Source organism: Dama dama, chromosome 5 (genome assembly GCF_033118175.1).
Source record: "Dama dama isolate Ldn47 chromosome 5, ASM3311817v1, whole genome shotgun sequence".
Lineage (NCBI taxonomy): Eukaryota > Metazoa > Chordata > Mammalia > Artiodactyla > Cervidae > Dama > Dama dama.
In genome coordinates, this window is record NC_083685.1 from 80,033,613 (window position 1) to 80,057,185 (window position 23,573).

Consider the following 23,573-nt stretch of genomic DNA (forward strand, 5'->3'; position numbering starts at 1 on the left):
CATAAAGCTAGAGTAGCTTTCGAAGATAGATGTCAGGAAAAATACATGATCTATTAGCCTGAAATAATTTAAAAGGGAGGTTCAAAAGAAAAATATTTAGAGGAAGAAAATAAAAATATCAGCATACTATACTAAAAAGGCTGATTTTAAATTGCACTTAAACAACACGGAGGGGGCAAAGAAACCATCTTAAAACAACTAAGGATATATCAAAATTAAGTTTAAAGCTACTTTGAATCCATTTTCCTTGCAATTTCCTATCCTATTACTCATAATAAGATCGGTGTATCAGCTAATTGAGTATCAATGCCCAGACTGCATATGTATTTCCCTGTAGCCTGTGGGAAATGCTCAGTGACTTCAGTAGTGTCTGACTCTTTGCAACCCTATGGACTGTAGCCCACCAGGCTCCTCTGTCCATGGCAGTTCCCAGGCAAGAATCCTGGAGTGGGTTGCCAAGTCCTCCAGGGGATCTTCCCCACCTGTGGGTCAAACCCGCCTGCATTGCAAGCTTATCCTTTACCTCCTTGCATCATATTCCAAACCTAATCTACCTAGGAAAAGGCAAACCACAAAAACCCTTCACTCAAAAAATCAAATGAAGGATACTTCAGTACCCATTGAACAGCCAGGAGAAAAAAAGGCTCAGCTGCTAGAGATAGACAAACTTCACCTCCAAGAAATACATGAAATGACCACCGAAAAACAAGACACTAGCAGAAAAATCTACTTAACCACATAAAGAACATATGTATGGAAACCACATATGGGGAAACAATGGAAACAGTAAGAGATTTTATTTGGGGGGGGGGGGTCCTAAATTACTGCAAATGGTGATGGCAGCCATGAAATTAAAACTCAACTGGGTTGAGAAGATCCCCTGGAGAAGGGATAGGCTACCCACTCGAGTATTCTTGGACTTCCCTTGTGGCTCAGCTAGTAAAGAATCTCCCTGCAACTCCGGAGACCTGGGCTCGATCCCTGGGTTGGGAACATCCCCTGGAGAAGGGAAAGACTACCCACTCCAGTATTCTGGTCTGGAGAAGGATCTCAAAGAGTCAGACACGACTTTCACTTTCACTCATCACTTCATGGCAAATAGACGGAGAAATGATGGAATCTGTAAGAGACTTTATTTTCTTGGGCTCCAAAATCACTGCGGATGGTGACTACAGCCATGAAATTAGAAGATGCTTGTTCCTTGGAAGAAAAGCTATGTCCAACCTGGACAGCATATTAAAAAAGCAGACATTACTTTGCCAACAAAGGTCCATCTAGTCAAAGCTATGGTTTTTCCAGTAGTCATGTACAGATGTGAGAGTTGGACTGTAAAGAAAGCTGAGTGCCGAAGAATTGATGCTTTTGAACTGTGGTGTTGGAGAAAACTCTTGAGAGTCCCTTAGACTGCAAGGAGATCCAACCAGTCCATCCTAAAGGAAATCAGTTCTCCTGAATATGCATTGGAGGAACTGACGCTGAAGCTGAAACTCCAATACTTTGGCCACCTGATGCAAAGAAATGACTCACTGGAAAAGACTCAGATGCTGGGGGAAATCGAAGGAAGGAGGAAAAAGGGCACAAGAGAATGAGATGGTTGGATAGCATCACTGGCTCAATGGACATGAGTTTTGAATAAGCTCTGGGAGCTAATGGTGGATTGGGAGGTCCAGTGTACTAGAACCCATAGGTGCAACTGAAATGAAGAAAACCACTCACATAACCTGTTTTACCACTAAGAAGACAAAACACAACCAAAGGCAGATATCACTAGCTCTAAATACTATAAATTGAAAGCAAAGAAAAATAAACAGCATATAACCTAAAACAAATATAAACAAAACCACTCAGATGGTATCCTCTCCATCTTACTCTCCCAAAGGAAGAGAAGAACGATCATCAATGGCCAATGGTAGCTGCAGAAGCAACACCAAAGACTGGCTTCACGCTCAGGAGAGAACACTGCACCTCCTCCTCATGGTTTCGGGTGCTCTACACAATCAGAGAAACTTCTCTAGCAACAAACTATAGAAATAATCCCTGAAAGTATAGTCTTAACCTCCATCCCCCAGCCGCTGCTGGGTCCGTGCTAGCTGTGCACTTTTCGCTGAGGGCAAGGCAGTTTCCCCACCACTTCGCCATTTTCCCTTCTACTGGGAAAAAACAGAAAGAGCTCTTGCAATAGCTTTCAAATGCGGTCACTTTTATCAACTCATTTGACTATTTTCGCTGAAAATGTAACTTAAGTTTTTCAAAATCAAACTTAATTTACATAATACAGAGTGACAGCCAATCACAACCCCAGTCATTAAAGCCCAGGAGGCATTGCTGAACAGATTGACTAAAGCCGCCCCGCCCCTGAAAGCTGTACAGGAAAGGGCGGGTCTCTGCCTTTGCTCCTGAGGACCTAGCTGATCCCACTGATTACTCGATCTTAGTGGCTGCATTCAAGCCTGTCCAAGAAGTTAGACTTTCAAACTCTCAGAAGAGGTCCCCACGACTGAGGCAGAGACGGGGACCGGGTGGCTGACAACCAGCACTGGAAAACAGAACCTTTGGGGGTTTTGCCATAGGATTGCACTACCTGTTCACACTTTCTGAATTTTTAAAATAAAGCTGGCTGCTGCATTTTATGGATGGGGGAACTAAGGCACAGAAAGGCCGCAGGTAACTGGCCTGCGGTCTGTCAGTAGCAGAGCTGGTAGGTGTCATCCAGCTCTGCTTTCTACGTGCTAAAGATTACTCTAGGTACTGGGCAAACAGAGGTCTTCACTCTCACAAAAAGCTTACACCCTGGTAGGGGAGAGAGATGACAACAATTACCCAAGAGGATGAGATGATGAGGCATGCAGAGGATGGTAAGAGTTCAAACAGAGAGGGATTTGACAGCCACTTCAGATTTGGGTGCTCAGGGAAGGCCTCTCTTTGGAGGCTGCATTTAAGTGGAGAAAACAATGAATACAATGTCCCAAAGAAAGGAGCAAGGTTGTGTGTTCCAGCGAATGGAAGACAGCTAGAGAACACAGGAGAGGAGGAGGAGCAGGCAGGTCAGTGTCTGAGGATTTTCTAGGCAAGTCCAGCTCCCAGGGAGTCTGGATTCTAAGTGTGAGGGAAGCCATTGAGAGGTTGGAAGCTGTGAAGACCAGTTCTGAGGCCACTGCAAGCAAGGTGTCTGAAGGAGAGATCATGGTGGCTTGCAAGGAAGAAGGAGAAACAGGGGCTGCTTTGGAAATTCAGTGGGTAGGATGGGACTCCTTGCTGCAGAAGGAGGGGTGGGGTGTGAGGGAAAGAGGTTTCAAAGACTGACATGTTGGTCTGCACCTGAACAACTCAATGGATGTTGCTGCTACAGCAAAGACGAGAAAGAGGGATTTCTCATTTAAAGGAGGAGCATTCTCACAATGGGGGAAAGAAGCGCTCACCTACTGTCCTTGCTTTATCTAATTTCACCCTTAATGACAGCTCTATGTGTTGATGCTATTAGTATTACATTTACATAGAGAGACAGATTGGGGTCAAGGAACTTCCCAGGACCCTGCAACTAGTAAATAACAGACCAAGGAATATTCCAGAGCATAAACTGCTCCTCTCACAGCTCCCAATATTTAAAGAGAGCCAAGAACTAATTTAGGCTTACAATGAAAGCTTGGACACTATAGATCCATAAAGAGAAACTCATGGAATAACTACATAGATTTAATAGCAATGAGAGTAAAATTGACTAATGATAGCGATAGTAATGGTGATAATGGTAAAGACCAAAGAGACGCAGGTTTAATCCCTAGCTGGAGAAAAATGCCCTGCAAAAGAAGATGGCAAAACACTCTAGTATGTTTGCCTAGGAAACCCCTGATAGAGAAAAACCTGTCATACAACTCACATGACACAAATATGACTTCAATGACTTAGCACACACACAAAGCTATAAAAGGTAACAAACCTTTTATTGCCAATAGCAATAAGGTACATCTTACATAAAGCATAAGACAGTTACAGAACTAAGATGGATAAGTAGAATAACATGCATTGATAAGTAGAATAACATGCATTACAAATGACTCACTCTTTTTAGAAAAACATCAATTACAAGCGAAACCACTCAGATGGTGTCCTCAACCTCTTACTCTCCCAAAGGAAGAGAAGAACGATCATCAATGGCCAATGGTAGCTGCAGAAGCAACACCAAAGACTGGCTTCACGCTCAGGAGAGAACACTGCACCTCCTCCTCATGGTTTCGGGTGCTCTACACAATCAGAGAAACTTCTCTAGTAACAAACTATAGAAATGATCCCTGAAAGTATAGTCTTAACCTCCATCCCCCAGCCGCTGCTGGGTCCGTGCTAGCTGTGCACTTTTCGCTGAGGGCAAGGCAGTTTCCCCACCACTTCGCCATTTTCCCTTCTACTGGGAAAAAACAGAAAGAGCTCTTGCAATAGCTTTCAAATGCGGTCACTTTTATCAACTCATTTGACTATTTTCGCTGAAAATGTAACTTAAGTTTTTCAAAATCAAACTTAATTTACATAATACAGAGTGACAGCCAATCACAACCCCAGTCATTAAAGCCCAGGAGGCATTGCTGAACAGATTGACTAAAGCCGCCCCGCCCCTGAAAGCTGTACAGGAAAGGGCGGGTCTCTGCCTTTGCTCCTGAGGACCTAGCTGATCCCACTGATTACTCGATCTTAGTGGCTGCATTCAAGCCTGTCCAAGAAGTTAGACTTTCAAACTCTCAGAAGAGGTCCCCACGACTGAGGCAGAGACGGGGACCGGGTGGCTGACAACCAGCACTGGAAAACAGAACCTTTGGGGGTTTTGCCATAGGATTGCACTACCTGTTCACACTTTCTGAATTTTTAAAATAAAGCTGGCTGCTGCATTTTATGGATGGGGGAACTAAGGCACAGAAAGGCCGCAGGTAACTGGCCTGCGGTCTGTCAGTAGCAGAGCTGGTAGGTGTCATCCAGCTCTGCTTTCTACGTGCTAAAGATTACTCTAGGTACTGGGCAAACAGAGGTCCTCACTCTCACAAAAAGCTTACACCCTGGTAGGGGAGAGAGATGACAACAATTACCCAAGAGGATGAGATGATGAGGCATGCAGAGGATGGTAAGAGTTCAAACAGAGAGGGATTTGACAGCCACTTCAGATTTGGGTGCTCAGGGAAGGCCTCTCTTTGGAGGCTGCATTTAAGTGGAGAAAACCACATCAACGAGCAGGACTACTCTTCGCTGTGGTGTTTAGGTTTTTAGGTTTCTCTTTCTTGATGCAGAGCTCGGGCCCTAGAGCACTTGGGCTTAGTTGCTCTGTGGAGGTTGCAAGAAACCATAATGTTTTTTCCTTCTAACACTTGCAATGAGACTTCTTAAAAGAATCGCATTCTTGCTCATCTCTATAGAAAGGCATGGTCACTTACTGCTTACTTTGTACAGGTTCACCTGGACTACCTGTTCTTCGGTGAACTTTATGTAAATATTAATATTTACCTTTTAAAAAATCATTTTAAAACTTATTTATTTTTGGTTGCCCAGGTTATTTGTTGCTGCGCTCAGGGTCTTGAGATGTAGCGAGTGGGGTCTACTCTTCGTTGTCTCTTGTTTTGGAGCATGGGCTCTGGGGGTGGGGGGTGGGGGGGGGTTTCACTAGTTGTGGCACACAGGATTTAGTTTCCCTTGGCATGAGGAATCTTCCTGGACCAGGGATGGAACCTGTGTCTCCCCTGCCAACACTGTACCACTATACCACCAGGGAAGCCCTCAGTATGTTATTTTGATGTACGATTCTTTGAAGAAGGTGTGTAACTGTGTCTTCAACTTCTAATTGCTTTCTGAGAATCTGATTCCCAGGTTATAACCTTCAGACTGGTTAAAGTAAAATTTTTGTTTCTTCTTGACACGGAATTGAAGTTTCGTCAACAAACCAACCCCCAAGTCCTGTCAACCTTACCACTTAACATATCTTTCAGATCTCATCTTTCTCTATCATCACTACCATCATCTCCCAAGTAGATGAATGCAGTATGTGTTTCACTGGGCCTTACACTTGGCACCCCACCCCTCCCCAGAAGCATAATCACGACATAGCTTTTATTTATTTTTTATTAATTAATTAATTTACTCATTTCATTTTTGACCGTGCTTGGTCTTCCTTGCAGCATGGGGGCTTTCTGTAGTTGCAACGAGCAGGGGCTATTCCTCGTTTGGTGTGCAGGCTTCTCCTCTCGATGAAGAGCACAGGCTCTAGAGGACACGGACTTAATTGCTCTGTGGCATGTGGAGTCTTCCCAGAGCAAGGGTGGAACCTGTGTCCCCTACATTGGCAGGTGGGTTCTTAACCATTGGTCCACCAGGGAAGTCCTGCCACATGGCTTTTAGAGTGACCTTCAAATGTACAGCTGATGTACACTCTCTTTCAACAATGCCCACTACCTTTAGTTTTCGGCCCACCACCTTTTACCAAACTCTGCCTTCTGTCATTCCTCTTCTGGGCTAAAGTCCTGTGGGCTTCCCAGGTGGTGCCTGGTGGTCAAGAACCTGCCTGCCAATGCAGGAGACATCAGAGATGAGGTGTTCGATCCCTGGGCTGGATGATCCCCCCCTACCCAGAGGAGAAAACTGCAACCGACTCCAGTGTTCTTGCCTAGAGAATCCCAAGGACAGAGGAGCCTGGCGGGTTACGGTCCATAGCGTCACAAAGGGTCAGACAGGACTGAAGTGACTTAGTATTCACACACATGTCCTATTTCCTTACCTTGAACTGAGATATGGAGAAATAAATCACCGCAAAGGACAGGAAGAGAAGTCCCCCTACATGTGTCCTGGCTGACAGGAGAGTAGAGAAGGGGAAAGTAACTGTTTCAATACCCTTGGTCGGCCCACCCCAAGCATGAAAATAAACCCTCAAATCATATGACCCATAAATTCAATCAGGAAGCTAAAACACCAAACTGCATCAGAAAAATTTTCCTTCATTTCAAAGAAAAATCACACTTTAGGACGTCCCTGCTGGACTGGTGGTTAAGACTCCACACTTTCACTGCAGAGAGAATGGGTTCCATCCCTGGTCAGGGAACTAAGATCCCATAGGGCACATGGCATGGTCAAAAGAAAGAAAAATGACAGCTTACACAAAAGTTAGGTAGGGAAAAAAAACACAACATCTATTACATAGGTTAAAAAGTATTGTGCAATTTGAACATGTGAAAAAAAAAAAAAATACAGAAAACAGCCCCAGTGAGGAAGCATTTAACAGGAGGCTTCCAGTGTGCTGTTTTGGATCTATCAGGAATCCTCTGTTCCTTATTAATTCCTGAATATTCAGGAATTAAGAGGAGAGGCAAGCCTCTCCCCGGGCTGAGGAATCCAGGCATCTCCTTCCTTAGTTTTTCAATACGGTAATAAGTACCCTCTTCCTTCTTATGAACCTTATGGTAAAAAGTGATTGTTTACAGCTCTCTCTCTTTAATATGGATCACCTTATGTTTTGTAAGTCTGGAATTTTAACCTTTATCTTTGCTGAGAATGACTACCTTGTAAGACAGTATATATGCCCACACCATGTTGATTAAAACACCTTTGCTCCATCAGAGCTTTGGTTCCCATGTCTTTCTTTCCTTCTTTCTCTTTCTTTCTCTCTCTCTTTCAGGCTAATTCCTTGGAGCGCGGAGGCCTGCTGAGCTCACTTTCTTGCCCGGGGTTCTAAGACCCTCTCAAGAAGGCACGCTGTGCCTTCACCCCCTTGAGAAGGCGCCTGGTGCCTACGTGCAGCAGTGCAAGCTCTAAGCAAAGGGCTTTATTGGCTCTCTGCGTAAACCAGCGGTATCAGCCTCTTTCTCTTTTACTTTCTTATTGTCGACTCCGGACCACCAGGTTCCGGTCCATTTAAGGACCAACAAGCCCCTAGTGGCAAATATTCATCTACCTTCTGGGTAGTAACGGGACGAAACCACTCATAAAGGGTCCCCTCCCTCGTACCCTTCCCGAGGAAATGAAGAGTCATCAGCGGCAAGTGGCAATTAGCAGCAACAAGAGCTGACTTGACACTCAGAAGAGAATGTACCTCCTCGTGGAATTCAGATTTTGAGGGCTCCACACAGAAACGTCTCTAGTAACAGCAAATTATAGAAATAATAACTCCTAAAACCAGTCTTGACTTTAACCTGGCAACCTCCGTTGGGTCCATGGCAGCCACACACTTTCTATTGATGGCAGCATTTTCCAACATTCCTCTTATTTCAGAAATACCATATAAATGATTTTCAAATTGTTGGTACCAAATCAAACTTGGGTCCACATGCAGTAAAGCCAATCTACTGACACAGGTGGTGGTGAAGAAAGGCACAGTGTTTATCCCAGAACACCAAGGAGTTTGGGCCTTTTAAGCACTGGCTACCTGGCCACCTTTTCATACTGTCCAAGTCAAAGCTATGGTTTTTCCAATAGTCATGTACGGATGGGAGAGTTAGACCATAAAGAAGGCTGAGGCCTGAGGAATAAAGGCTTTCAATCTGTGGCATTGGAGATAACTCTTGAGAGTCCCTGGGACTGCAAGGAGATCAAACTAGTCCATCCTAAAGGAAATCAACCTTAAATCTTCATTGGAAGGACTGATGATGAAGCTGAAGTTTCTGTTCTCTGGCCACGTAATGGGAAGAGCTGACTCATTGGAAAAGACCCTGATGCTGGTAAAGATTGTAAGCAAAAGGACAAGAGGGAGGCAGAAGATGAGCTGGTCAGAGAGTATCAATGACTCAGTGGACATGAATCTGAGCAAACTCTGGGAGAGAGCAGAGCACAGAAGAGCCTAGGCAGGCTGCTGTCCATGACGGTCCAACGAATCAGACATGAGTAAAAAGAACAACAACAAAAAAAAGCTGTCAGGGAAGTATGAAAGAATATGTACCTCAACTCCTAACAAAATAAAAAAATTACTTAAATGTGGTTTCCGTTGGTCATGAGGAAACTACTGTTTCTATAGTACTTTAATAGTATTTCTACAGCACTTACTTCTACCGTACTTCCAGGACATGCACTAAACCCCTTACATGGATCACACCATTTAATCTTCAAAATAACCCTAAAAATACAGAGAAATGGAAATTTATGCAAAATAAAAGTAATCAAAAACTGTGAGAGAATGTTTAACAGGAGGATTCCTACCTGCTGTTTCTCATAAATCAGTTTCTGGCAACAGAACTGAGTGGAATGGCATGCCGCTCCCAGGACTGAGGTCATAGGATGAGACATGCATGAATGTCCTTCAATAAACATTCTCCTTATGACAAAACTGCTTAGTCACAACCCTCTTTCTTGAGATATGGATTGTCTTCTGACCTTATGACCATTGTTAATTCCTTGTTGCCTTGATAACCATTGCTGTACATTTGGTTTTCTCATCTTTATCATTGTCAAAAGAAATTCCTTGTACAACAACCTATATATACTCACAGAAAGATCATTAAAACACCCTTGCTCCACCAGAGGCTTGGGTCCCCCCCATGTCTTCTCTCTCTCTCTCTCTCTCTCCCGCTCCCTCTGGCTAATTCTCTGGAGTGTGGACGCCCCCCCCCCCCACCCCGCCCCCAGCTCACTCTCCTGCCCTGGCTTTCAAGACCTCCTCGAGAGGGCGCCCTGTGCCTTCGTGAGCAGTGCAAGCCCTGTTCTAGGGTTTTATTGCTTCTCTGTTTAAACCAGCGAATATTAGCTTTGTTCTCGCTTTCACTTTCTTATCTTCGACTCCAGACTACCAGGTTCCGGCCCATTAAAGGACCGCAACAAAAAACTCTGAAGAAGCAAATACAATCAAGCAAATATCCTTGATGGAATAAATGAAAATGTGAGAAAAGGGATATGTGATAAACAGGATTAAAGGATTAATTTTGAAGGTACAACAATCTCTTGAAAAGGTACAGATAAAAGTTTTTCTAAAGTACAGCTATGAAAATCCTTTCAGACCCCAGAGGATGAGGAATAATAACACAGAATAAAGGGGGTTTAACATTAATGAACAGCGATAGTGGTAACAAACCCGCTTGCCTATGAAGGAGATTTAAGAGATGTGGTTGATCCCTGGCTCGGGAAAATCCCCTGGAAGAGAGCATGGCAACCCACTCCAATGTTCTTGCCTGGAAAACGACATGGACAGAGAAACCTGGAGGGCTACAACCCGCAAGGTCACAGTCGACCAATACTGAAGCGACTTCACACATACACACATATAAATATATTACATACATATATGACACATATACATTTAAAAAAAGAAAAAACGAGTTTCATGATGAACGACCCTGCTGCTACACTAGCACGTAAAAGACTGAAAACAGTAACCTTAAGAGAGCGCTTAAGATCATGAATTCCTTATTGCCAAATTCAGACTTAAACCAAAGAAACTACAGAAAACTACTAGACCATTCAGGTATGATCTAAATCATACCCTTACGATAATAGGGTGGAAGTGACAAAGAGATTCAGGGCATAAGAATCTGATAGAGTGCCTGAAGAACTATGGATGGAGGTTCATTACAGTGTACAACAGGAGGCAGTAATCGAAACCATCCCCAAGAAAAAGAAAGGCAAAAGGGCAAAAATGTTGTCTGTGGAGGCCTTACAAATAGCTGAGAAAAGAAGAGAAGCGAAAGGCAAAGGAGGAAAGGAAAGATATATCCATCTGAAGGCAGAGTTCCAAAGAACAGCAAGGAGAGAAAAGAAAGTCTTCCTCAGTGATCAAAGAAACAGAGGAAAACAAAAGAATGGGGAAGACTAGCGGTCTCTTCAAGAAAATTAGAGACAAGAAAATTAGGGAACATTTCATGCAAAGAGGGGCACAATAAAGGACAGATATGGTATGGACCTAACAGAAGCAGAAGATACTAAGAAGAGGTGGCAAGAATACACAGAAGAACTATACAAAAAAAGATCTTCATGACACAGATAACCACGATGGTGGGATGACTCACCTAGAGCCAGACATCCTGGAATGCAAAGTCAAGTGGGCCTCAGGAAGCATCACTATGAACAAAGCTAGTGGAGGTGATGGGATTCCAGCTGAGCTATGTCAAATCCTAAAAGATGATACTGTTAAAGCACTGCACTCAATATGACAGCAAATTTGGAAAACTCAGCAGTGGCCACAGAACTGAAAAAGGTCAGTTTTCATTCCAATCCCAAAGAAAAGCAATGCCAAAGAATGTTCAAACTACTGCACAATTGCACTCCCCTCACACTCTAGCAAAGTAATGCTCAAAATTCTCCAAGCTACACGTCAACAGTACATGAACTGAGAACTTCCAGATTTTCAAGCTGGATTTAGAAAAAGCAGAAGAACCAGAGATCAAATTGCCAACATCCGTTGGATCATAGAAAAAGCAAGAGAATTCCAGAAAAACATCTACATCTGCTTCACAACACACTGGAAAATTCTAAAGAGATGGGAATACCAGACCACCTGACCTGCCTCCCAAGAAATCTGTATGCAGGCGAAACGGTGGGCTGAATGAAATTCAAGCTAGAATCAAGATTGCCAGGAGAGTTAAAAAGAATTCATTTGAACCAGTTCTAATGAGATGGATGAAACTGGAGTGAAGTAAGAGTGAAGTACATTATACAGAGTGAAGTAAGGCAGAAAGATAAAGAACATTACAGCATACTAACACATATATATGGAATTTAGAAACATGGTAACGACAACCCTATATGCAAAACAGAAAAAGAGACACAGAAGTACAGAACAGACTTTTGAACTCTGTGGGAGAAGGTGAGGGTGGGATGTTTTGAAAGAACAGCATGTATATTATCTATGGAGAAACAGATCACCAGCCCAGGTGGGATGCATGAGACAAGTGCTCGGGCCTGGTGCACTGGGAAGACCCAGAGGAATCGAGTGGAGGGGGAGCTGGCAGGGGGGATCGGGATGGGGAATACGTGTAAATCTATGGCTGATTCATATCAATGCATGACAAAACCCACTGGGAAAAAAAAATAAAGGAGAAAAAAAAAAAAAGATTGCCAGGAGAAATATCAACACCACCCTTACATCAGAAAGCAAAGAGGAACCAAAGAGCCTCCTGATGAAGAGAAAAACGAGAGTGGGAAAACTGGATTAAAACTCAACATCCAGGAACTAAGATCACAGCACCTGGTCCCATTACTTCATAAAAAAAACTATAAGCTTTACTTTTCGAAATGAGACAATCACTGAAAAAAAAAAACCAACACAGGGTTCTTTGGACGCTTGCCGAGTCTTACTTCTCTTCTCAAGCCAGAAGGTAGCCTAGCCTACTCCAAACACAAGACCGCTAAAAAACCTCAAAAGAAGTCTCACAGTAATCCAAGAAAACAATTAACAGAAGTCTCACTTTTCAGAACGTCAAATGGAAACAAAACCACTCAGACGGCGTTTTCTCCCTCTCACTCTCCCAAATAAAGGAGAGAAGAACGATCATCAACGACCCGTGGCAGCTGCACAAACAACACCAAAGGCCAACTTCACGCTCAGGAGAAAAACGCTGCGTCTCTTCCTCGTGGCTTCGGGTGCTCTACACGATCAGAGAAACTTCTCTAGTAACGAACTATAGAAATGATCCCTGAAAGTATAGTCTTAACCTCCAGCCGCCAGCCGCTGCTGGGTCCGCGGGAGCCGCTCACTTTTTACTGACGGCCACATTTGTGTCGCTCCCCTCGACTCCTCACAAACATTTTCCATATCACATCCCGTAACTTGGTAAAACGGCAAACTTCAAAATACCATATTCGCCCGGAAATAGCCCAGAAACTCTCCAAAGCCGCAGTAAGCCTCATTAGCATACGGCTTCCTGGCACCCAATCACAGGCGGCCGCATCCGACTCCTGCTCCAGGCTGCCGTCGCCCCAGCCACCGCATCCGGAGCCCCGCACCCAGGCAGGGTCGCCGCGCCCTTCTGCGGGAAGAGCACAAGCTTCCTGCCACGGGTCCGCGTGGACGGTCTCCGCTTGCTGAAGTCCGCTTGGAGACTTCTTGGAGAGGCCAGGTTTCCTTTGTCTTGAAAGAGAGGTGGGGGCGAGGAGGGAGAAAAAAAGACACAGAGAACTAGTCTAATCCCGCATAATAACAAAGGCACCCATGGTGGTTTATGAACGTCTTCTCCACGATGGGCATTTTAGCCCATGCTCTCACTTCCTCCTCTAAAGCGAAAGGGTGCGGTTATGTCCCCATTCTCACACATGCTGGCTGCAGCACCTGTCACAAAGCTCCTCAGGGGAACCACAGGTGCTACTAGGTACATGTGGCGCTTGATCAAGCCCAGTTCTTTCTGGAAAGCCACGGTGTCTTCCTCAGGCGGTCTGAGCTCCAGTCAAGTTCATTTCTCTAAGAAAGCATTACATACTCCATATCTAAACCTTTGGTCGTGAATGACTGATCTTCCTGGCTTCCACATCTCAGAGGAAGCCGACCCATTCACTTGTGGCAAAAGTTAGTCCCAGCTTCTCCTCCAAGAACACACCTTACATACGATGCTGTGTAACGGTTTTTGTCTGGTAACTTCCTGTTGTAAAGACGTTTCTGCCCGGGGTCTTCCAGCATGCCAGAAAGCACAGTGCTCTGTGAACATGCAGTCCGTGGTTTTCTGACTCAACCACATTTTTTCATTGCATCACAGTAACATGAATAAGGTGACTATCATTTCATCTCATCCTACCACCTCTAGTTGAGCAGTTCCTTAAGTCTTAAAGAGTTATAAGGTCCCTTCCAGTCACTTTCACACAAGAGCCCCTTGTCTCTGGTCTCAGCCCTTCCGTATCCGTTCTCCTTTCCCCCAACCTTTCTGGGGACTCCTCGCCATCCATGCCAATCTTGGCCTCCTTCGAGCAGATTCACAGCTCTCCTTACCTCTTTGGATGCTTCCCCTCAGCTTCCCAGCTACCAGTGACCACACTGTGTTTTGTATCCCTAATTACCCTTGTAAGTGCCTCTACCTACTGTGTTATAAATGCATTTACTTCTCCCTTCTCAACTGTGAGGTGTTTAAAGCAAAAAGAGTGAGCACCTTTTGGCAGCTCTTTGCAGGAGCTTTTGCAGGAGGTCCCCTTTGTCTTGTCACTTTAGCAAAGCTATACAGTAAGTAACCTTAAACTAGGCATCCCCACACTCCACTCATCTCCTGGCCCAAGCACACCTTCCAAATCTTTTTTTTTTCTTTTTCCCGTCCGTATCTTTTGATCACACAATACCTTGCCTAACCTGTTGGTTCTCTCTGTATATCAAAGATGTAGAAATGAAGAATAAGTAATTAACAGGTGGCCAGATCCCTTCCCCAGTTTCCCCTTCAGTAATCTTCAAACTGTATGGAACAAACTGTGTAAACAAGATAGCATCTAAACAAAAATAACAAGAAGTCAACAAGCCTGCAAGCAGGGGGGATGATGATGATGATGACTCTGACCCCCTATCTCCAACGATTAACTGAGATTACTTCCCTTTTCCCTGTTAAAACCTTTCATGGCCCAGCAGAATCTCAGGAGCTGGTTTTCAGGGACGTGAGTCCAACCTCTCCCCAGATGGCTCGCATTCTGATTAAAAGCAATGTTCTCCATTTCTACCAACACTTGCCTCTTGAGCACTGATTTTCAAGCAGCCGGCTGCCAGACCTGAGTTCAGTAACAGATTCAGGTCTTGTTTACCACTGTATCTCTAGCACCTTACCTTGCTGCAGTCTCCCACATTTTATTGACGGTGGCATTTTTTCCACATTCTTCTCTTTTCAGAAATAACATATAAATGCATTTTCAAAATGCCATTTTATATACAACTTTTAAAAATCTGAATACTCTTCATGAGTTTTTATTTTTTCTTTAAGGAACTAAGACTTCACATTCTTAGCCTATTACAAATCAATACTTAATCTGAAGCTCTTATCTTCTGTCTCTAAAAGACACTAACACTTCTTCCTGACTCGTATAAGACCAAGGTGTGCTGGGATGTATCAAATTAGTTTTCTAACCTTATAAATATGACACCAAGCATCTGTGGATGAGGTTATTTATTACTGTCATTTTTAATTTAACCTTCTAAAATCCTGAATTTTGATTTGACTCTTACTTTTAGAACCTCTGCTGGTTACTCACCTGAATGTAGATATGAGCAGTACATATCGGTGATGAAAAAAAATTACTTTCATTAGATGTTTTAAGATGGTTTTCCCTGCCACTTGAGACACTACCACTCCCCTTTAGTGTGCATTATGTATCTATATTATACATTAATAGATTGCCTTTGACACAAGAATTCCTATGTACCTCCTCCCTAAAAAAAATTGATTTCCTCCTGGCACCAGTAAGGTAACTTGTTAGGGGTCCCTTTCTCAATCCTGTAAGGGGTCATGATGACCCACAGTTCACCTTGCTGGACTATATAAACTGTCAATGTGTTAATTTGAGGTATAATCCTTTGTCTGAAGAACTTTGCTTTGACCTCTAATAGCAGAACAGTTCTCAGAACTTTCTGAGAGACTGTCTCGTGGGTTATAATCCTCAGGTTGGCTTAAATAAAATTTTCCACTTCTTTCTTAAGATTGAAAAAAAATTTTTTTTTGGCTGCACTTGGAGACATGTGGGATCTTAGTTTCCTGACCAGGGACTGAACCCAGGCCCCCTGCAGTGGAAGTTTCAAGCCTTAACCACTGAACTGCCCGCAAAGTCTATCTTAGATTGACTGTTTATTTTTTCCTGGCTGATTTTAAATTGCATTTAGTTAAACCAACATAATAATAAAAGAAAAAGTCATAACACTGAGGGGGAGAAAGAACAAACCATCTTAAAACATCTAATGAAAGTCCCTCAGCTGTGTCTGACTCTCTGCGACCTCATGGACCGTAGACTGCGAGGCTTCTCTGTCCATGGAATCCTCCAGGCCAGAATACTAGAATGAGTAGCCATTCCCTTCTCCAGGGGATCTTCCCAACCCAGGGATCGAACCCAGGTCTCCCTCAGGTGGATTCTTTACCATCTGAGCCACCAAGGGAAGCCCTAAAACAAAATTATGTTTAAAGCTACTTTGAATCCATTTTCCTTGTAACTCTTCCTATCCTATTACTCATAACAAGACCTCTATGTCAACCAGTTGAGTATCAAAGCCCAGGTGTGTATGTATTTCCCTGCAATATGTGGAAAATGCCTCAGTCACTTAGTCCGGTGTCCGACTCTTTGTGACCCTATTGAATGTAGCCCACCAGGATCCGTTGGCCAGGGGGCTGGATTCTCCAGGCAAGAATACTGGAGTAAAAAAAAAGCTGCTGTGGCTTGCCTTGCTCTCCTGCAGGGGATCTTCCTGATCCAAGGACTGAACTCACGTCCACTGCATCTCTTGCCCTGCAGGGGGATTCTTCACCCACTTAGCTATCCAGGAAGGCATTCCTATGGCATGTTCTTAGCCTAATGTACCCAGAAAAGGCAAAACACAAAAAGCCTTTACTCAAAAAGGCAAACACAGGATACTTGGGTGGAGGGTATTTTAAACTGCATTTAGTTAAACCAACAGGCAGTTATACAGTGGAAGTGACGAATAGATTCAGGTGATTAAAATTTGATAGAGTGCTTGAAGAACTATGGGTGGAGATTCATGACATTCTACAGGAGGCAGTGATCAAGACCATCCCCAAGAAAAAGAAATGCAAAAAAGGCAAAATGATTGTTTGAGGAGGCCTTACAAACAGCTGAGAAAAGAAGAGAAGTGAAAGGCAAAGGAGAAAAGGAAAGATATATCCATCTGAAGGCAGAGTTCCAAAGAATAGCAAGGAGAGATAAGAAAGCCTTCCTCAGTGATCAATGCAAAGAAATAGAGGAAAACAATAGAATGGGAAAGATTAGAGATCTTTTCAAGAAAATTAGACATACCAAGGGAACATTTCATGCAAAGATGGGCACAATAAAGGACAGAAATGGTATGGACCTAACAGAAGCAGAAGATAGTAAAAAGAGGTGGCAAAAATACACAGAAAAACTATACAAAGAAGATTTTAATGACCCAGATAATCATGATGGTGTGATCACTAACCTAGAGCCAGACATCCTGGAGTGCAAAGTCAAGTAGGCCTTAGCAAGCATTGTATGCACAAAGCTAGTGGAGGTGATGGAATTTCAGCTGAGCTATTGAAAATTCTAAGATGATGCTGTGGAAGTGCTGCACTCAATATGCAGCAAATTTGGAAAACTCAGCAGTGGTCACAGGACTGGAAAAGGTCACTTTTCATTCAAATTCCTAAGAAAGGCAATGCCAAAGAATGCTCAAACTACTGCACAATTGCACTCCTCTCACACTCCAGCAAAGTAATGCTCAAAATTCTCCAAGCCAGGCTTCAACAATACATGAACGGTGAACGTCTAGATGTTCAAGCTGGGTTTAGAAAAAGCAGAGGAACCAGAGATCAAATTGCCAACATCCGTTGGATCATCGTAAAAAGCAAGAGAGTTCCAGAAAAATATCTACTTGTGTTTTATTGACTATGCCAAAGCCTTTGACTGTGTGGATCACCACAAACTGTGGAAAATTCTTCAAGAGATGGGAATACCAGACCACCTGACCTGCCTCCTGGAGAAATCTGTATGCAGGTCAAGAAGCAACAGTTAGAACAGGACATGGAACAACAGACTGGTTCCAAATTGGGAAAGGAGTACGTCAAGGCTGTATATTGTCAGCCTGCTTATTTAACTTATATGAAGAGTACATCATGAGAAATGCCGGGCTGAATGAAGCACAAGCTAGAATCAAGAATGCCGGAAAAAATACCAATAACCTCAGATACGCAGATGACACCACCCTTATGGCAGAAAGCGAAAAAGAACTAAAGAGCCTCCTGATGAAAGTGAAAGAATGAGAGTGAAAAACTTGGCTTAAAACTCAACATTCAAAAAACTAAGATTACGCCATCTGGTCTCATCACTTCGGCTTCCCTGATAGCTCAGTGGTAAAGAATCCGCCTGCAATGCAGGAGACCCTGGTTCGATTCCTGGGTTGAGAAGATCCCCTGGAGAAGGGATAGACTACCCACTCAAGTATTCTTGGGCTTCCCTTGTGGCTCAGCTAGTAGAGAATCTCCCTGCAACTCGGGAGACCTGGGCTCGATCCCTGGGTTGGGAACATCCCCTGGAGAAGGGAAAGACTACCGTGACTACTGGAAAACCCATAGCCTTGACTAGGCAGACCTTTGTTGGCAAACTAATGTCTCTGCTTTTTAATATGCTAAGTTGGTCATAACTTTTCTTCCAAGGAACAAGCGTCTTTTAATTTCATGGCTGCAGTCACCATCTGCAGTGATTTAGGAGCCCAAAAAATAAAGTCTGCCACTGTTTCCACTGTTTCTCCATCTATTTGCCATGAAGAGATGGGACTGGATGCCATGATCTTTGTTTTCTGAATGTTGAGTTTTAAGCCAGCTTTTTCACTTTCCTCTTTCACTTTCATCAAAAGGCTCTTAGTTCTTCTTTACTTTCTGCCATAAGGGTGGTGCCATCTGCATATCTGAAGTTATTGATATTTCTCCTAGCAATCTTGATTCCAGCTTGTGCTTCAGCCAGCCCAGCATTTCTCACTATGTATTCTGTATATAAGTTAAATAAGCAGAATGACAATATACAGTCTTGACATACTCCTTTTCCTATTTGGAACCAGTCTGTTTTTCCATGTCCAGTTCTAACTGTTGCTTCCTGACCTGCATACAGGTTTCTCAAGAGGCAGGTCAGGTGGGCTGGTATTCCCATCTCTTTCAGAATTTTCCACAGTTTATTGTGATCCACACAGTCAAAGGCTTTGGCATAGTTAATAAAGCAGAAATAGATGTTTTTCTGAAACTCTCTTGCTTTTTTGATGATCCAGCAGATGTTGGCAATTTGATCTCTGGTTCCTCTGCCTTTTCTAAAACCAGCTTGAACATCTGGAAGTTCATGGTTCACATAACTGTTGAAGCCTGGCTTGGAGAATTTTGAGCATTACTTTGCTAGCATCTGAGATGAGTGCAATTGTGCGGTAGTCTGAGCATTCTTTGGCATTACCTTTCTTTGGGAGTGGAATGAAAACTGACCTTTTCCAGTCCTGTGGCCACTGCTGAGTTCTCCAAATTTGCTGGCATATTGAGTGCAGCACTTTCACAGCATCATCTTCCAGGATTTGAAATAGCTCAACTGGAATCCCATCACCTCCACTGGCTTTGTTCGAAGTGATGCTTCCTTGACTTCACATTCCAGGATGTCTGGCTCTAGGTGAGTGATCACACCATCATGATCATCTAGGTTGTGAAGATTTTTTTTGTACAGTTCTTCTGTGTATTCTTGCCACCTTTTCTTACTACCTTCTGCAAATCAGCAAAATAAAATGGACTGGAATGGGGGAATTTAACTCAGATGATCATTATATCTACTACTACGGGCAAGAATCCCTTAGAAGAAATGGAGCAGCCATCATAATCAACAAAAAGAGTCTGAAATGCAGTACTTGGATGCAATCTCAAAAACGACAGAATGATCTCTGTTCATTCCCAAGGCAAACCATTCAAGTTGATGCCCCAACTAGTAATACTGAAGAAGCTGAAGTTTTCAACTTCTTCTATGAAGTCTACAAGAATTAACACGCAAAAAGGATGTCCTTTTCATTATAGAGGACTGGAATGCTAAAGTAGGAAGAGAAGAAACACCTGGAGTTATCAAGCAAATTTACAGAGGTCGTCCCTGATGGCTGAGATGATAAAGCGTCTGTCTACAATGCAGGAGACTCGGGTTTGATCCCTGGGTCAGGAAGATCCCCTGGAGAAAGAAATGGCAACCCACTCCAGTACTTGCCTGGAAAATCCCAAGGACAGAGAAGCCTGGAAGGCTACATGGAGTCACAAAGAGTTGGACATGACTGAGCGACTTTACTTTCACAGAGGCCAGAGGTTAATAGAATTCTGCCAAGAGAACACACTGGTCATAGCAAACACCCTTTTCCAACAACACAAGGGAATAAAACTAACTAGTAATAAGAAAGCATTTAAAACCAAAATTAACAAACCTAGTTTTATTACACAAAAATGATGCTACACTACTTTTGGCAAACCAGTTATAAACAAGACCACTCAGATGGTGTTCCCTCCCTCTTACTCTTCCAAAGGAAGAGAAGAACGATCATCAATGGCCAGTAGCAGCTGCAAAAGCAACACCAAAGACCGGCTTCACGCTCAGGAGAGAACACTGCATCTCTTCCTCATGGTTTCGGGTGCTCTACACAATCAGAGAAACTTCTCTAGTAACAAACTATAGAAATGATCCCTGAAAGTATAGTCTTAATCTCCATCCCCCTGCCGCTGCTGGGTCTGTGCTAGCTGTACACTTTTCACTGAGGGCAACAGTTTCCTCCCCCCCGCCCCCCCCCCCCCATATTTTGCCATTTTTTCTTCTACTGGGAAAAAAACAGAAAGAGCTCTTGCAACACAGCTTTCAAATGCTGTCACTTATCAACTCATTTGAACATTTTCACTGAAAATGTGACTTAACAGTTTTTCAAAATCAAACTTAATTTACATAATACAGAGTGACAGCCAATCACAACCCCAGTCATTAAAGCCCAGGAGGCATTGCTGCACAGATTGACTAAAGCCGCCCCGCCCCTGAAAGCTGTACAGGAAAGGGCGGGTCTCTGCCTTTGCTCCTGAGAACCTAGTTGATTCCACTGATTACTCTATCTTAGTGGCTGCACTCAAGCCTGTCCAAGAAGTTACTTTCAAACTCTCAGAAGAGGTGACCATGACTAAGGCAGAGACGGGGGCTGGGTGGGTGAGAATCAGAGCTAGAAAACAGAACCTTTTGGGTTTTTACCATCTGATTGCACTACCAGTTCACACTTCATCAGTTTTTAAAACAAAGCTGGTTGCTGCGTTGACATTCTTCCCTCTGCAAATAATGAGTGCTAACTATGAAACTGTTATCGTTAAGTCGTGTCTGACACTTTGTGACCCCATGGACTGCAGTGCCTCGCGCTTCCCTGTCCTTCACTTTCTCTCCGAGTTTGCTCAAACTCTTATCCATTGGGTCAGTGATGCCATCCAACCATTTCCTCCTCTGTCACCTCCTTCTCCTCCTGCCTTCAATCTTTCCCAGCATCAGGGTCTTTCCAACGAGTTGGCTCTTCGCATCAGGTGGCCAAAATATTCGAGCTTCAGCTTCAGCATCAGTCCTTCCAATGAATATTCAGGGATGATTTCCTTTAGGATTGACTGGTTTGGTCTCTTTGCAGTTTAAGGGACTCTCAAGAGTCTTCTCCAGCATCCCAATTAGAAACAGTGAAACTATAAAAATGCTACCTAGTATTTGCACCAGCTTGCCAGCCACCAGTCATCATTTTAAGTGATTATACAAATATCATCCCATTTTTACAGACAGGGGGACTGAGGTACAGAAAGATTAACTTGTTGAGGTCTGTTAATAGCAGAGCTGGTAGGTGTCACCCAGCTTTGCTTTCTACGTGCTGAAGATTACTCCAGGTACTGGGCAAACAGAGGTCCTCACTCTCACAAAAAACTTACACTCTAGTAGGGGAGAGAGATGACAACAATTACCTGAGAGGATGAGATGATGACGCATGCAGAGGATAAGAGTTCAAACAGAGAGGGATTTGACGGCCACTTCAGATTTGGGTGCTCAGGGAAGGCCTCTCTTTGGAGGCTGCATTTAAGTGGAGAAAACAATGAACACAATGTCCCAAAGAAAGGAGCAAGGTTGTGTGTTCCAGCAACTGGAAGACAGCTAGAGAACACAGGGGAGGAGGAGGAGAGGAGGTGCAGACAGGCCGGTGTCTGAGGATTTTCTAGGTAAGGCCAAGGCCTGGGGAGTCTGCTTCTTCAGGGTCTGCTGTGGGAGTTCTAATTCCTTTTCCATTCATTTGCTGAAGGTCAGAAATTTCTCCTAAATCTGCCCTAACTGAACTCTGTCATCACTGCCCACCCTATTGCTCTACCTAATTCAGTTCTTCCTCCATTTCCCCCATTAACACAAGGAATCATCATCCACACATTTGATCAAGTCAGAAGACCCAACAGTTATCCTTGACAGCTCCCCTCACTCATGTCTTCAGTGATCCTGATGAAATAAAATGTATGTTTTATATTTCAAAGCAGAACATGAAAAAATTAAACCTAATATTCTGTGTGTTTGGGCTTACTGCGTCAAATGCAGTGTGCATCATTACATGTTAATCAGAGTCCCTCAAAGATGGGAGTGCTGTTCAACCATAATTTTTTTTTTTTTTTTTTTTCCTTTCTTTTGACATTAGCAATGGGATTTCTTAAAAGAATATCATTCTTTCTCCCCTCTGGAGAAGGGCATGGTGACTTGCTGCTTACTTTGTACAAGTTCACCGGGACTACCTGGTTCCTTGGTGAACTTTATGTAAAATATTAGTATGTCATTTTGATGTACAATTCTTTGGAAAATGTATATGACTGTCTTTGACTTCTAACAGCTTTCTGAGAGTCTCAGGTTAATCCTCAGATTGGCTCAAATAAAACTCCCATTTTTCCCCCTCTTCTTGTTAGTTGAATTTTGTCAACAAATTCCCTTCAACTTTACCACTTAAGTATCTCACAGATCTCCTTTTTATTATCACTTCGGCTTCTCCCAGGTAGATGAATGTGGCAGGTACCTAACTGGCCCTCACACTTGCCCCCTCTTGCTGTTGTTTAGGCACTAAATCATGTCTTACTCTTTGTGACTCCATGGACTGTAGCCCGCCAGGTTCCTCTGTGCCAATTCAGTTCAGTTCAGTTCAGTTGCTCAGTCATGTCCGACTCTTTGCGACCCCATGAATCGCAACACGCCAGGCCTCCCTGTCCATCACCAACTCCCAGAGTCTACCCAAACCCATGCCCATCGAGTCGGTGATGCCATCCAGCCATCTCATCCTCTGTCGTCCCCTTCTCCTCCTGCCCCCAATCCCTCCCGGCATCAGGGTCTTTTCCAATGAGTCAACTCTTCGCATGAGGTGGCCAAAGTATTGGAGTTTCAGCTTCAGCATCAGTCCTTCCAATGAACACCCAGAACTGATCTCCTTTAGGATGGACTGTTTGGATCTCCCTGAAGTTCAAGGGACTCTCAAGAGTCTTCTCCAACACCATAGTTCAAACGCATCAATTTTTCGGCACTCAGCTTTCTTTACAGTCCAACTTTCACATCCGTACATGACTACTGGAAAAACCATAGCCTTGACCAGATGGACCTTTGTTGGCAAAGTAATGTCTCTGCTTTTTAATATGCTATCTAGGTTGGTCATAACTTTCCTTCCAAGGAGTAAGCATCTTTTAATTTCATGGCTGCAGTCACCATCTGCAGTGATTTTGGAGCCCAAAAAAATAAAGTCTGACACTGTTTCCACTGTTTCCCAAAAGTATAACTGCCACAGAGCTTTTGGAGTGGCCTTAAAATGCACAGCAGATGCGGTCACTCTCCTTCAATAGCTGCCATTAGTTTTCTGTCCACCATGCTTCAGCCAAATTCTGCTGTCTTTCATTCCTCCTCTGGGCTAAAGTCCTATAAATCCTAAGCCTACACGTATTCTATTTCCTTTGCTTCGACTGAGA

General features: G+C 43.6%; 1 protein-coding gene and 5 non-coding genes across 6 annotated transcripts in view; all 6 read right to left on the bottom strand.

Moving 5' to 3' along the window:
- TEX14 (testis expressed 14, intercellular bridge forming factor) overlaps nt 1–23,573 on the bottom strand; it is a 106,302-nt gene that overhangs the window by 70,156 nt on the left and 12,573 nt on the right. The window lies entirely within an intron of this gene.
- On the bottom strand, nt 1,840–2,053 carry LOC133058002 (small nucleolar RNA U3). Its single transcript, XR_009693134.1, has one exon. It is a non-coding gene; the product is annotated as a small nucleolar RNA U3 (small nucleolar RNA).
- On the bottom strand, nt 4,092–4,305 carry LOC133058001 (small nucleolar RNA U3). The gene has a single exon (XR_009693133.1). It is a non-coding gene; the product is annotated as a small nucleolar RNA U3 (small nucleolar RNA).
- LOC133058005 (small nucleolar RNA U3) lies at nt 7,942–8,147 on the bottom strand. Its single transcript, XR_009693136.1, has one exon. It is a non-coding gene; the product is annotated as a small nucleolar RNA U3 (small nucleolar RNA).
- Nucleotides 12,380–12,597, bottom strand: LOC133058000 (small nucleolar RNA U3). The gene has a single exon (XR_009693132.1). It is a non-coding gene; the product is annotated as a small nucleolar RNA U3 (small nucleolar RNA).
- LOC133057996 (small nucleolar RNA U3) lies at nt 20,074–20,287 on the bottom strand. Its single transcript, XR_009693128.1, has one exon. It is a non-coding gene; the product is annotated as a small nucleolar RNA U3 (small nucleolar RNA).